This window comes from Limanda limanda, chromosome 12 (assembly GCF_963576545.1).
Source record: "Limanda limanda chromosome 12, fLimLim1.1, whole genome shotgun sequence".
Taxonomy (NCBI): domain Eukaryota; kingdom Metazoa; phylum Chordata; class Actinopteri; order Pleuronectiformes; family Pleuronectidae; genus Limanda; species Limanda limanda.
The window spans coordinates 25,925,438-25,940,723 of record NC_083647.1 but is presented as its reverse complement, the minus strand read 5'-3'; positions in this window follow the sequence as shown (position 1 = coordinate 25,940,723).

Here is a 15,286-nt window from a genome sequence, read left to right as displayed (position 1 = left end):
GAGAATCAGTGAATCTGGACTTTAAATAAATCTTAGTTTCAGACACGTTCTCTTGAACCATCGTCTTGAGGCTAATGGTGGCAGATGAAATATTAATCTTCCTGAATTTACGATGGGTGACAGCAGGTGTGTGTGTGTGGGGGGGGGGGGGGGGGGAAAGAGAGAGAGAGAGAGATGGTGAACAGAAAGATGTTTAACCAAGACATCACAGAAGAGGAAGAGGAGTAGAGATGGTTCCCTGTCCCCTGTTCCCAAGCATGTGACGAAAACCAAGGCATTATATAAATCGAATATATTTGAATATACATTTTTCAATTTCTTCAAATATATTTCAAGCAGGTTGATTTCTTGAGAATTTCACATTCTCTTACAAATATTTTCAGTCTTTGTTTATCTAAATATTCGGAGGTGAATTGTTTGACATGTTGTGACCTTGAACAATAAGCGCTCGAGTCTCTTACTGGTGTCTGGTGGGAAACAGAGCGGGTGGAGCTCTGGTCATGAGACCAACTGGGAGACAAAGGGCGACTGGGACCAGCACCTGAATCCATCACTCGTCTCCCACAGAGCAGATTGCTCATGGTTAGAGTCGGCGAGAGCAGCAGAGCAGAGAGAGAGGACACAGGGAGGAGGGGTTTGAATCCAGCTGTTTACAGGCGAGGAGGAGAATATTATTATTATTATGACCAGCGCTCACAAAGACATCTGCAGCTGCCATCGAGAAGAAGATCCCACAGAGCCTCCAGCTATTTATTCTTCTTTTAGTAGAAAACATATCAAGGTCGTTTCATAATGTCTTTATAACAGGTTCATCAGCTGCAGCCATCTTGTTCACGGAAACGTTTCCTCTTTCAGCCGTCGAGACAAAACATGAAACACAACCAAATATCTCAAAAGACTGATCTGAGTTCAGTTTGCTCTCGGTCCAAAGTGTGTTATCAGCTGATTATTAGATTCTAACACAACTTCCCACCAGTGGAAGTGAGAGTGAATCCATGTCTTCAGACTCTTTGATCTGTGTTAGCTGCTGATGAGCAGTCGTTCAAACCCAAACAGCAACATGTGCGATCTGTCGTGTTGACCACTGAGCAGATGCTCCTCAGCAGTGGGGGGGTAAGCACCTTGCTCAAAGGCACCTTGGCTGTCATCATCTCTCTCACCCTGAGAGGATGGATCCATTCTCAGGGGAACAATCAGATCTGTTAGAGTCCAGTTTCTCAAATGCAAAATTAGTTCAGAAGCCGATTTGATTCAGGCAACAATTAATAACAACAAGATTAAAGGAAACGAGTGATAAAAAGAAAGTGAAAGTACAAACATGAGACTTTACCCATAACCCAGCTTCCTGTCTGTGGTGCAGGATCCTGACACAAAGAGGTCAGACAAAACAAAAGAGATAAACAAGTTCCCTCCAGAGGCAGCGAAGAAGAACCAGGACAAGAATATTATTTATAACAAGTCTCTAGATTCAAGTGATTTCATCTGATGTCGTCAATCTAAAGACAATGAACCAACGAATTCAGAAAGAGAGAACTTGTCAGCACTATTAAAAATCCACGATTGGAATCGTCCAAGAACGATCGGACTTCTGTGTTCTGTGTGACCTCTGAAGCTTAGTGCTGATTAAATGGTAACAAAAATCTTTGGTAAAAATTAGAGAAAGATCAAATTCAACCAGGAACCTCCAGCGGCTGGTTCCTCACCGGCTCGTGATCACATGACCGTCTCTCTGTGGTGAAGAGTCAGAGGATCGTGGTCACTCGGTGGTTCAGGTGCTGGAGGCTGCAGGATCGATCCAGAGAGTGTGTGGGGGGGGCAAATGAAAAGACTTGCTCAGCAGTTCATGTTGTGTTTCTGTGACGACAACAGACCCTGACCCCCAGCCCACTTAATCAATAACAACAATAAACGTCAAAAATGTAAATCGTATATTCACGCGGATGCTGCTCCCTGTGTTCACAACCCCCCCCCCCCCCCTTTCACCCCCCCACTCCACCTGCCTTGTGGTTCACCACATGTTTATCTGCTGTAATCACCTGCAGTGGAGTCTGTGGAGCTGGAGGCGTCTGAGGAAAATAAATTCATCGAGAAAAGAAAGGACGAAAGAGAGAGGGTTCACTTTGATGCAAACTTCTTAGTTTAAAGTTGTGTTTTCATCCCTGTTTCTTTGTCTGTTTGTCGGCAGGACGACACAAAACCTACAAACCAGACTTGTTACCACAAAACCTGGTGAGAAGAGCCAAGAAAGAACTTTATCTCCTGTTGGGACTGAGATCCCAGTGATCTGAGTTTTCAACAAAGGCCAATAAAACTTGAGGCCTAAACGCGATCCTGAAACCAGCCCTAGAGTTTTCCTGGGTGTCGAAACCCCATCCCCCCCCAGCTGGCCCTGGTGTGGAGATGTTGCAGGCCACTCTGCAAGATCCCAAATGAAACCTGAGACTTCCACTGAGGGCGAAGCCCGCCCCTTGGGGCCAAATTCTGATAGTTAATTGGCCGTGGGCCACACTGACCCCTGACCCCTCCTCCCAGGGGGGAGTCACCTGGAACATGACTTAAAAAGGCTGAGCTCACAGACACCTTTCTCTTTTCACTCAGATGCCGAAGCTACAACATGACCCCTAGGGGTCTACTAGTTAACTTGGTATTTTTTTTAAGAGACTCTTCTTTGTCCTCCCTCTCTTTTCCACCCTACTCAAGTTGCAACAGACCTTCCGAGGCCGACCACGCGACTCAGTAACTAAGGAGGCGATTAGACGTTTGTTTAATATCATTTTATTTGAAGTCGTTTCATTTTCTTTTATCTGAGTCGAAGTTTTATTTTGATAGGACGTTTTGCTGTTTTAACTTGAAAGACCGAAACAGGAAGCACCCGCGGGACGGGCACTTCCACAGACTTTTTCTTTTTCAACGATCTACACACGGCTTCCACAAAGCCGTTCCCTGCAGAAGCGCGACGTTCATCCCGCTGAGGAGTAAGAGACAATTCACTCCGTTCCTGTAAAGCAGCACGTTCTCCGCTGTTACAGAAGAAAGGCGAGGTTTAATTCCGCCAAGGCAGCACGAGGAATTCGCTTCCTTTTCCGGTCCAGCAGCCGAGCCCGGAGCTCCGCTCGTGAGAGAGACCACGTGATTCACTGGCCCCCGACACATTCGCGCAGACGCGCAGGCACATCGCGAGGGTTGTACAGTAAGAGACTTGATTATCTGGGCAGATACGTAGCATATTGTTTAATATTTGATTGTATCTGTTGCGAGACCGCTGAGTCTCATTGTTTTAGCCGGCTACGACGAGCCGCTACTTCCGGTTCATTTCCGGGTTTTGTGTTAGTGTTTGAGCGCCGCGAGGAAAGCCTCCAGCCACGCTGTTAACGTCTGTGTTAGTCTGCAGTGAGTTTACCGATCAGAAACTCAGCCCACAACGTCCGCTTGGGGCTGAGTGGTTAAATCACTGTTAATCTATCTCTGGCGTGTTTTAAGAGCTTCTTTGAACTCTTCTTGCATGTTTTCCCTCTCTCTCTCTCTCTCTCTCTCTTCTCCTAAACCTAGTATACACCCGTTTCCGATCTGTATTTATAATACAGTTCATGTCACATAGATAAATCTATACTTAGAGAGGCTTAACACATCTGGAAACCATTCGGCCCCAAAGCCAAGCAGAGATAAGAATTCTCTTTGTCTGAAAGTCCCTTTGTGTAACACATGTGGCGACCACCAGTGTGCGCTCCGGCCACATGGTCATTTACATAATCTCCATTTTGAATTACGCAAGTTAAACCACCATTTTGAGAGTATTATTGCCACGCCTCTCTCTCTCTCCTCCCATTCTGGATCTAACTTCCAAAGCGGCCATTTTGAGAGTTCCAAGCCTAATGACTCCTTGAGTCATTGTCTGCCTCCATCTTAGAGGTGACGTCACCACGTGACTGCGTCATCGTCACGCCCCCCCCCTTCTTTTTCTCTCTCGCTCTCTCTCTCACACACACACACACACACACACACACACACACACACACACACACACACACACACACACACACACACTTTGATAGACACAGACGGATACTCACACACACAGATACACATAGATGAATGCATGTGTGTTCTAAATTGTGATAAGCTGCTGCTGTTGTTATCTTTGAGATATTGGAGTTTGTTAAGATGATGAATCATTAAATAACACTAACTTTATTTCACATACACACACATAGACACACACACACAGAGAGACACTTTGACACAGACACACACACACACAGAGACAGACATACATAGGTAGACCGCAGGGTTTACATGTATTTTCTGAAGTGCTGCTGCTGTGTTTATCTTTGAAATATCGGAGTTTGTTAAAATGATGAATCATTGAATAACATTATAACTTTATTTCCCCTTTTTAATAAATGCTTTTGTAATTAAAGTATCTGTAGTCTGTGATTATTTGTGCACATGTGTGTGATTGCAGCTGGATTATGATTGCCTGTGCTCGAACTTAGAAGCCTTCACTGTTTATTAAATAATCGTTAATATAAACTATTAAGATTATTAATTTAACCAATATCATATGAGACTGATATTTATAGCTTGATTCCGTTGGTCCCTGTAACCAGGGTGGTGCCCCCCTTTCTCAATTATTAATATAGATAGTATTATTCTTAAATTGATAATTTTATTGTTTTGACTAATTATTTTCATTATTCTTGGTTGATAACCTTATCATTGTTAATTGATAGCTTGTACTTTCTAATTGATAATTCCTATTTTCTCATTAGTGGTTTTATTGTTATTTGATTACTGATCATCTTCAATTAATAATTTAATTATTTTTGATAAATAATTTTTATTATTTTAATAATCATATTTCATGATTATTAATAATTAGCCAACGTCAAGTCTACTCCTATTGCACAACACTCCGTCTTCAACAATGTGACATTTGTGTTTTCTCACCAATTTCTCCGGGATGAAAACAATGAGAAGCTGATTTCAGACACAAACTTCAGAGGACGTTCACACGATCGAGGTTCAGACTTTCTCCAGAAGTTTCCTCTGACACATGAACAAGATTCTCTCGTTAAACACATTCACAACAACACAGAAAACTCAGCTCATCTTTCCAAGTTGACGTCTTCATCTAGTGTTAGAAACGTTCTCTCCTGCTCATTCAGACATTATTCAAAGTTTTTAACTGACTTGGACATTTCCCTTCTCACATTCAGACCCTCTGGATGATTTCAGTTTATCCAGGATCCAGTACCCGTCTGAAATCAGTTGATATTTCAGTACGTTCTTCTCAGTGTCATCCTGGGTGAAATCTGTTTTTAAAGCTTCTGTTGGACGATGAGCTCAGTTACACGTCAACCATCAGCCTGTCGGAGACGATCAGGACAGACGACGGAGGACGAGGGCTGACGGTGTTGTGTGGTTGGAAGGCGGGGGGGGGGGGGTGTTGTGACAGATCTCACTTTCACTGAAGTCCTCACAATGACAGGCTTCATCCAAACAATGACGCTGTTCTCTCAGGGCCTGTAATGAAGTGAGCAGCTGAAGGGAACTTGTTGTGTTTTCTGTATTAAAGCAGTTTAGCTCACACTGGATTAGGTCATTTCACACTTAAGCTCAAAACTAATCATATAAACTTTGACCCATAAATTCTAAACGTTGAATTCTCTATTGTGTTTAGGATAAAGCTCGAAGACTCTTCTTTAAATCTCCCTTTAAAGACTCATAGCTGTGAATTCTTAAGTTCATAAACATCGAGGGCCAAGATAAAGCACCAGGCTCTGATTGATCAAACGTTAACGGGGGGGGGGGGGAAATATCGAATTTCTGTCCAGATGTGTGTAAAGTTTGGTGAGTCACCGAGTCTTTCATGTGAGGACACAATCAGGTCGTGGCAGCGTCACGTTTGTGAGCGACAGATTAAAAACAACCACAACACAAACATTCCCACAGTATGACCTCATCAGCCGTCCATTCAGATCGAGGACAAACAATGAAGTTCTTATCGCGGCTGATTGAATTAGGAGGTGGTGGGGGGGGGTACACACAAAAGAATTCCTGGTGCCATTCCTCTGAGGGCAAAGTGGTCATTCCAATGAAGTGGGGGGGGGGGTGGGGGGGGACGACACAAAGAGGCAGATTGTCGGGGGGGCGGCCCACCAGGAGCTCATCTGAACCACGGACACGCTCGTTATCCCGAAAGCTTTTTGTAAAAGGACCTGGGAGAAGGAAGAGAGAGAAGGAAAGATGGGATGAAAGAGAAGGAAGGAATAATGTTGGGAGGGGAGTGGGGGGGGGGGGGGCAAAGCCAATGAATACTTAGTTATCACCAAATGCTGCAGCTCTAAACGACTTCTCAGCCTCTTTAGGTTTCATTATTTGGGTTTTATGGTGAAGATCTTTTTCACTGGAGATGGTGGAGACCAAATCAGAGCAAAAAGACTTAAATGTCGAGTAGACAAAAAACTAACGTTAAATAAAGTTTGGCCAGTTTAGGCTGATTTCACCGGCTTGTCTCTAAACTCTGCATTCAGATGATTTCCTCCTCGTAAGCAGCTCCGCCCTCGTTTTAATATGATTTTACTTTTTTTACAGTGCAACTGAATAATGTTCGTGAACAAGAGAAGGATTCAGGGAAGTCACGGAAAGGAAGGAGTGAAAACAGACGAAGAGTCGTTGAGCGAAGAGGCAGCGACGTGAGAAGACGAGCGATGAGAGAATCAGAGGAGAAGCAAACAGCTGAGGGCGAGCACAACACAACCTCCGTTATTTAACAACCTGTTGAATATAAACATGAACTTTATAAAAACACACACGCTGATAAACATCCAGACACACACATGCCGACACACACACACACACTGGAGGAGGTGTGAGACACAACAGCTGTCTCTTTTTTGAGAGGATCCACAATGGAGGAGCTCTGCAGGGGGGGGGGCAGCACCTGCCTCTGAGGACTGAGCGATGAAGGCGAGGAGGATGAAGGCGTGCGGCGGCGTCTATTCAGCCGCTCAGCTGCCTCATCTGCATACTGTGTGACTTGCTGCTCCTAATTTGGGCGCCTTCCCCTTTGAAGGCAGATGTTTGTAAACAATGTCTCCTTTCATCTGCACGCCGATTAGAAGATGACGGATTCTAGGTCGTTAACCCCAGAGGAGCAGCAGCTGACAGAGGAACGCTCAGAACATCGCCCGCGACCGGCGAAGAGAAACACGGGCGGCGGCACGTCAGCGACAGTGGGGGGGTTCAAGGTTTGACCGATGACCTCATCACGGGTCCCACACCAGGGAGACTGGTTCCTTAGAAACCAGTTTGTGTTTCTGTGGTGAAACCGGTTTCCAGTTTTCTTTCACCTGTTTAGTCGAAGTTGAGTGAAGCTCGACTCGGAGCTGAAGAATCAGCTGATTCGTGAGTGAGGTGTTGTCATGATAAACAAAGTCACCCGTTTATTGTTTATTGATATTGAACGTATCGCACGTCCAAAATGAACCGAGGCTGCCATCTTGTGCCGATGACGTAATCGGAGTCATGGTACAGATCTGTACATTTGTACAGATGTGATGAAGCCTCTGTATTCACGTTGTGCTGATACACACGAGTCAGCTGTCAATCATAGTGTTTCAACCTGTATTCATATCATCGAATAACTGACACAATCTTGACAAAAGTTTGCTTTAATTTCTTTGTTTGATCCATGTCCCAGTCACTCACATGGAGGAGGCGGAGGATCTGAGCTCTATTGCAGCCTGTCGACACTCACTTTCACGTCGTCCATTATTTACAGTGTATAATCACAATTTACAGTTATCTTACATGTATTTACATGATTCTAAACAACACAAACACAAACACACACACACACACACACACACACAGACACACACACACACACTATCTCTCACCATCATCTGCTCTATGACCCTGTGTGTTCCCTGCAGCGCTGCTGTGCATATTCATAGCAACACATGTACATGGGCCTTCTGATCCACTATTTATGAGTCCTGTGCTCTGTGAGATGAGTGTGTGTGTCTGTGAGAGAGAGAGAGAGAGAGAGAGAGAGAGAGAGAGGGAGAGAGAGAGAGAGAGAGAGAGAGAGACAGATCCTCTCTGAATGTTCACGGTTTGTTCATCAGAGGAAAGAAATCAACCTGAAGTCGTTTGTTTCATGTTCAGAGCAACAAATTCAAAATGTATGAATTCCTCTTTTTCATGTTTCTATTAGTCCGACAGCTTTTATCAGGAGCGTGTTGGACATGATGGAATTATTAAATTTATTACTATTGATCCTGAGAAGAATATTAAAGTCTGAATCACATTCTCTGTGAATCTATCCAGCGGTTGTACAGATGTTGAGATACGAGCATCAGAAACAACAAGTACACAAATCTGTGTTCTGATCCGATTCTACATCGTTAAAGTATCTTTGTTTCACTGAGAATTTACTTTTCCTACACAAAGCCGAGGTATTGATGTTGTCACATAAAAAGTAATTTTTGAGAGATTTTAGTCAGAATAGTTGTAACTATATTAAACTTTAAATTAGGTTTAATCAAAGAGGTTGATTTTTTTATTTCATTTGTCACAAAGTTCAGCAGTTTATCCTCCTGATTAATGAGTAAATCGATTTGAATCAACAGTCAAGATGCAAAAATAAAGAAAGTTTTCGATGAACAAACTGGGAAATAAGAACAAATAATAACAACAAAACAACAAAAGAGTTGAACCCTCGACCAGAATCCTGCTGGAGCCCAGTGACCTGAACTGGAATCTAACAAAAAGAAAACAATCCACAGCTTCTGCTGCTTCTCGGGGTGGTCGACCTTTGTGTTTGTGTGTGTGTGTGTGTGTGTGTGTGTGTGTGTGTGTGTGTGTGTGTGTGTTTGTGTGTGTGTGTGTGTGTGTGTGTGTGTGAGAGGTTAGTTGGGGTTATAGGAGGCAAAGCTGTGTGTGTTTGTAGGTTGTGTGATGGGTTAGGAGGTAAAACACACATATACACAAACACACATTTTCACCACACAACGTGCAGCCTGAACTCTTTTTCTTTCTGAGGTCATTTTTGTGTGTGTGTGTGTGTGTGTGTGTGTGTGTGTGTACACGTGCATTCAATGGACTGTGTGGGTTGATACAACACAATGTGAGGGTGCATATAAGTGTGTGGGTGTGTGGGTGTGTATAACAAGTGTGCCGTCATGAATTGGGCCTGAGGGGGTGATTTATGACCCACTGTGAGAGGCATAGCACACACACACACACACACACACACACACGCACACACTACAAACACACACACACACAGGAGTATCCCAGATCCATGCAACATGCTGGGATCTGAGTCGGTTACCATGGAGACGGATCACAAGTCTGCCTCCTCACTAAGAACGTGCTGACAGGTCGGATCCTGAGTATCGACCGGCTCGACCTGATGCGCTGTCACAACTTCCAGTCCTACTTTATCTGTGCAGTGGGGGTGTGATCGGCCTCACAATGCACACACACACACACACACAGACACACAAACACACAAAAGCCCCCCAGAAACAATAAGACAGAATTGATCCCGTGTGATCAGGCGTTAAAGCTGCAGCCGCTTTAGAGACGGAGAACAGAACCGTGAGGAGCATCTGCTGCTCGGAACACGCTGACCGGGGGAACCCCCCCGACAGCCTGATTGATTTCAGAGGTTAAATCCGTGGGCACAGGTTAGCAAAGCTCCGAGCTTCACAACAGAAGAACACGCAGCTTAGAGCAACAACAGCAGAGGCAACAAAAGCTGCACAGGTTTGAGAAATCCTTTTATTCCTGACGTGATTCGGTCAGATACAAAATCCAGGGATCAGACTTCACCAGGTTTATGTCTCTCAAGATGCTCTTTGTTTCAGATCAGGTTCTAATTGTACGACCACTGAAAAAACCTTCAATTACCTTCAAAAAACTGAGTTTGAAGGTAATTGCAGAGTTAGAGTTTAAAGAAGCTGAATGAGGAGACGGAGGAGGTTCAGGACTCTTATCGGCAAACCTTGTTTTTGTTTGAGCTTATTATTAGAAATATTGCAGCGACTAATCAAATCGTACGTACGTAAGAACATATTTTAAATAAACGTCAATTCTTACAAACACAATCATCTCATTTCTGTTGAGAAGTTCCGAGTTTTGAAGCATCGAGTTTGGCAGCGGCATCGTTGTTTTATGAAAACCAGAAGTAACCATATTTGGAGGAGCGGGGGTGGAGTCTAACTCAGAGCTGCACGCCCACCTACACCTGCCACCTGCAGCTAATGGACGATACTAGCTGTCAATCACACATTATTTACGCCCACAATGTATACAGTGCTTTATGGTCTTTTTGACTCTAAATCATTTACTAAATGAACATCAGCTGTATTGTATGTATATTGAAGAAGACTTGAAACTAAAGATTGAGACATAAACTCATGTTTACTAACTTTATCAGTCGATTTGGAGTCGACGCCTTAGAGATCAGGGGGCGGAGCCGAGGTAGTGAGTCCATGTCCCATCTGTTAAACATGGAGGAGGCGGGATCTCTGACCTCCTCTGCAGCTGAGATGCTTCATGTCGTCCGTCTTTCAAAACAGTCGCTGCTCGACACATTCATAAACCACGAATCAACACAAAATCAAATATTCTGACAATAAGAAAAAATGATGAGAGAAAGATTTAAAAAGTTCCTCTAAACAACTTTCCCTGCTCCTGCTGAGAACTGTCACCTCCGCTCAGGTCACATGACGTCTGAGGAGAAGCTGTGTGCACAGTCAGCACGACTTCCACATTAATAAATAAATATTGCTCATATTCCACAACGAGCACATCTCCTGTTCCCCGAGGCCTCAGCGCTGTGTGTGTGTGGGGGGGGGGGGGGGTCTTCATGAGGTAAACAGAGATGCTGACGGACACAAATGAGCCGTTTCCAGTCACCAGATTCCTTCTCTTCTTGTTTGAGCGCAGCGACGTGGAAACGACAGGATGTGCGATTGTGCGTCTGGTGGTTTGTTGTTTTTCGTTATCAAGAAAAATACAGAATCACGAGAAAGACGATAGAAGCTCTAAAGTCATTTCACAGAAAACGTTGGGAGGACGTTTCACCTAAAACATGACAAGTGCATGAAGGACATTAATGTGAGCAACTGCATCATGATGATGATAACATGCTAATGTTTACCAGCTAGGTTTAGCATATTAGCATGCTAATTAATATCAAACACAAAGCACAGCTGAGGCTGATGGGAAAGTAATTAACGTGTTTATCAAAGTACTGAGAGAAACACGGGATGATAGATGACGAGATTAAAGGGATAAACAAAGTGATTATATTTGATCAAACTCCTGAACATTAAGTCCTTTTAAGGTTTGTTGAGGCCGTTCACTCAGAATAACTCATATTAATCTGCAGGTGGCGCTAAAGCCATCTGGTGTTAATTGGATTAAATCAGATTAATACTCTAGGGATCGTAGATGATTTTATTGAATTCTGTTGTCGCCAAACTCTGAATCATCCCCAGTAGAGTTCATCCTCTTGGCACCATGAATGTTTGTGGGACCACCCGGTTTGTAAAGATGGACGAATGACAGTGAAGGGAAATCATCGTGAGTGCCATCTGGTGGCTGGCCACAGTGTAGGTCATAAGCCACGCCTCCTCCATGTTAGCACGTCAAAATCACAAGATGGCCGCACTTTTCAGTTTCAGTTTCGGGAGAAAGTGGAGACATTATAACATTCTGATAGCTTTAGAATGGGCTCCAGGTCAGAAATGTGTTATGTACATTTTTCTTTATATTTTTTAATACAACACAAAGTCACTTCTGATATCCGGAGCACTCAGCATCGAGCAGCAGCAGCAGCTTCGTCCTCTGTGGAGCCTCCGAGGTTAAGGGCCGAGTTCCTCCACAGTTTCCTTTTTAAAAATTCACTTCTCCTTCATCTTTCATACCTTGTCCATATTTAAATCAGTTAGCTGTGGCTGAAGAGCCTGTAGAGTCCAAGGAGTCAGCGTCGCAGATTGTGAGTCGCTGACATTGACTCTAATGTGAAAGGTTATAAACCTGGTGTCTTCTCCAGATCTTCTAGACCTGTGTGAAGCAGCAGCGTCTGGTTTCCTCTTCCTGGTGTTCCCACTTCTTCTGTCTTCATTTTACACTGAAGTCATTTAACTCTAGTCTCTGATTCCTCCTCCTCCTCATCATCATCCTCAGCATCAGTCTGGCTGAGCAGCTGCTGATGAAGAGATCTCAGGTCAAAGTTACCAACGGTGAAAATGTGTAATCAGCATCAAGCAAAGGAATGAAAACAAACGATAGAAAAGATTAATTTATACGTCTTTATAATATCGGTCATACACAGCAGCCAGTAAATGATCCACGCCTCCTCCAGGTGAGTGGATGGGACACGGGCTAAAGGAAAACTACTACTAATCTAAAACTACTTTACAGTTAAACGTATGTCATGCTGTACTGTAATTGTCGAACCGGTGCAGAACTGAAACATCTCAGACCTTCTCCAGCTCTGGGATCCACACTGACACGTTTCCTCACACTGACGCGGCGTCCTGTGATGTTATGAAAGCAGCGAGCGCCGTGTGGAGAAACTCGAGAGCGGACGTGTTCTCGAACGTGTTCTCGATATCTCTCCGGCTTCCGGGCTCCTCTCTCCCGACTCCACTTTGGCTCGACATGCATTATTAAGAGCTGCATCTCTGAGAAAGTACCAGCGCTGGGTGGAATGAATAAATTGTGATGGCAAATAGGATGTGAGTGAGAAGTGGGTCAGAACGACTCGGTACAATATGACTCGGCATTATCTCTCATCTCTCCATTTCCCTGCCCCCCCCCCCCTCACCAGCTCACACACAGACGCTCTCACTTCATTAAAAGTTCCAAAGCCTCCATCTCCTCCATGTCGCTGCTCAGCGTGCAGCAGCCTGGCGCTCGCCCTGCTGCAGAACGCCAACCCCACCGCGCCTGTGATATTCTCCTGCTATAAATCAGGCTTATCGTTGTCCAGACGGTTTCTTCTCCCACACAGACACAGAAAGTCTTCTCCAACATGCTGTTCCTCCTCTGAGCCTCTTTGCTCTGCATGTATTTTCAGCTCTGGAAACCCCAGTGGGACAGTGAGCGCTACCCGGGGAATTCAACTCTTCAGGTGACGACCACACAGGACTTCGCTCTGTTGGATTATTTCCTAAGCGGTTTGGATGTGCTGCATGAAGTTTCCCTTGCTGTGTATTCATATTCTGGACTTTTTCAGTGGCCACTGCTTGAACTCTTAACTTTCACCGGCTTGCTTTTCTCAACCTGAACTTTATTTGTTATACCACATTAAAACAGAGCTGGAGTAAAGTCTCTGATGAGATGATAAAAGTCTTTGTTCTCGTTTCTCTTCATGAACTCACATCCTATTAATTCAGAAAAGCTCCAGCTCATTCAATCACTCTTTGTATCGTCCAAACAACAAGCTGCTGATGAACTGGTTTGATTTACATTGTTAGTTGTTTGTGAATAACTAAATATTACATTTTTTCCAAGACTTTCACTGAGAATAATTCATGTATTTTGATATTTAGATGAATGAAATCTTTGTAATGAGTGCGTGTGTGTAATTTAATGCAGCTTGATGTAATTTGAGGGACAGTTGGGCCTTGGTGGAGATCTGGTGCCATTCTACTTTATTTATCTACTTTATTAATTGATCTAGTTTATTGTCTCTGAAACCAATGAGATCGAACACACACGTAATCTGCAGAGCTGAGGAACATTTCATCAGTTTCACATTACACAAAACAATTTGACCTAATTCCAATATAAAGATTTGAGCTTTAAAACGTTTTTCAAAAGTAAAAATCTATGTAATGAAAGAAATTTACAGATTCCTTTCAAATAAACAGAAAATTGAGCTTCACACATTTTACAGCAGTGTCAACTTCATTAGTTCCCTTACAGGCTCCGTTCTAATCACAATAAGATACTTTTATAACTATAATACTAAATTAAATAACATTTATATATTTAGTGAAGCAGTGAGAAGAACATCTGAGTGTGATGATTTATCAAAAGTCAAGATTAGAGCAGCGGCTGTGGAGAGAGTTCACATGAGAGGAGCTGAAGTGTGTGGTCACAATGAGCAGATGTGTCAAAGAGGCTCCGGCTCTCTGTTGCTTCCCAATAGTGTCTGTGACAAAAGCTGCAGAGGGAGGCGACAAGGGGGGGGGGGGGGTGTTCTGGTGAAAGGTGGAGGAGGAGGAGGAGGAGGAGGAAGAGGTGAATCGCTTTAATTGCTTTTCTTGGCTGAGTGGGAGGAACTGATTGACTTATGAAAAGGACAGACCTGCTGCTGCAAGTCTGTGTGTGTGTGTGTGTGTGTGTGTGTGTTTGTGTGTGTGTGTGTGTGTGTGTGTGTGTGTGTGTGTGTGTGTGTGTGTGTGTGTGTGCATGTGTATAATATGTGTGTGTACCTGCAAATTCCTGCATGCGTGTGTTTTTATAGGTTATGTTTTCTTCCTGTGTGTTCCTGTATTTTTGCATGTTTGTGTGTGTGTGTGTGTGTGTGTGTGTGTGTGTGTGTGTGTGTGTTTCTAGGAGGTTGTGAGCATCTGTTGAGGCACGGGCCAGATGGACTGAGTGTGAGGAGTCTTGTGTGAAGGCACGAGCTCCGTCCTCAACTGTGTCAGTTTAACACCGGCGGCCCCGGGAGGAGACAGAAGGAGACGGGAGGAGTTATAGTGACCGGCTGACCAGGCCGACCTCTGACCTCAGCTGCAGCTACACACACTTTGTACGTGGGCAGTGAAACTCTGCGTTGAATCAACACAATAGAAAGTAACTGTGGAGTCACTGATCAGTGCTCTGAGCCAATCAGAGCGCAGCGGAGTGAGCGAGGCTCAGGGTCAAAGGGTCAATTGTTAATTAGGTTTCAGTAAAGAAACAGAAGGTTTAATGTAACTCTGACCCAATGAGCTGATTATCTCCAACTGTGTTCATACTTAATGTTATTTCCATCTGGCCTCTGATCTGGTCCCAGCGCTGGCTCACAATTATGAAGTGTTTTATAAAGTTTCACGAATTTCATTTTCAAACCTGTGAGACTTTATTTAAAACCACATTAACCACAGTTTGTAAGTTTTAAACATCATGGAGGTGCAAAGAGGAAACAGAACCTTCAGCCAGATGTGATGGTGCAGATGTAAAAAACATCATCTTTGTCTACAATGATTAAAACAGTATAATAATAAAAGCTGACTGTGGATCCAACAGCTGGTCCCTGAATACGTCTGAT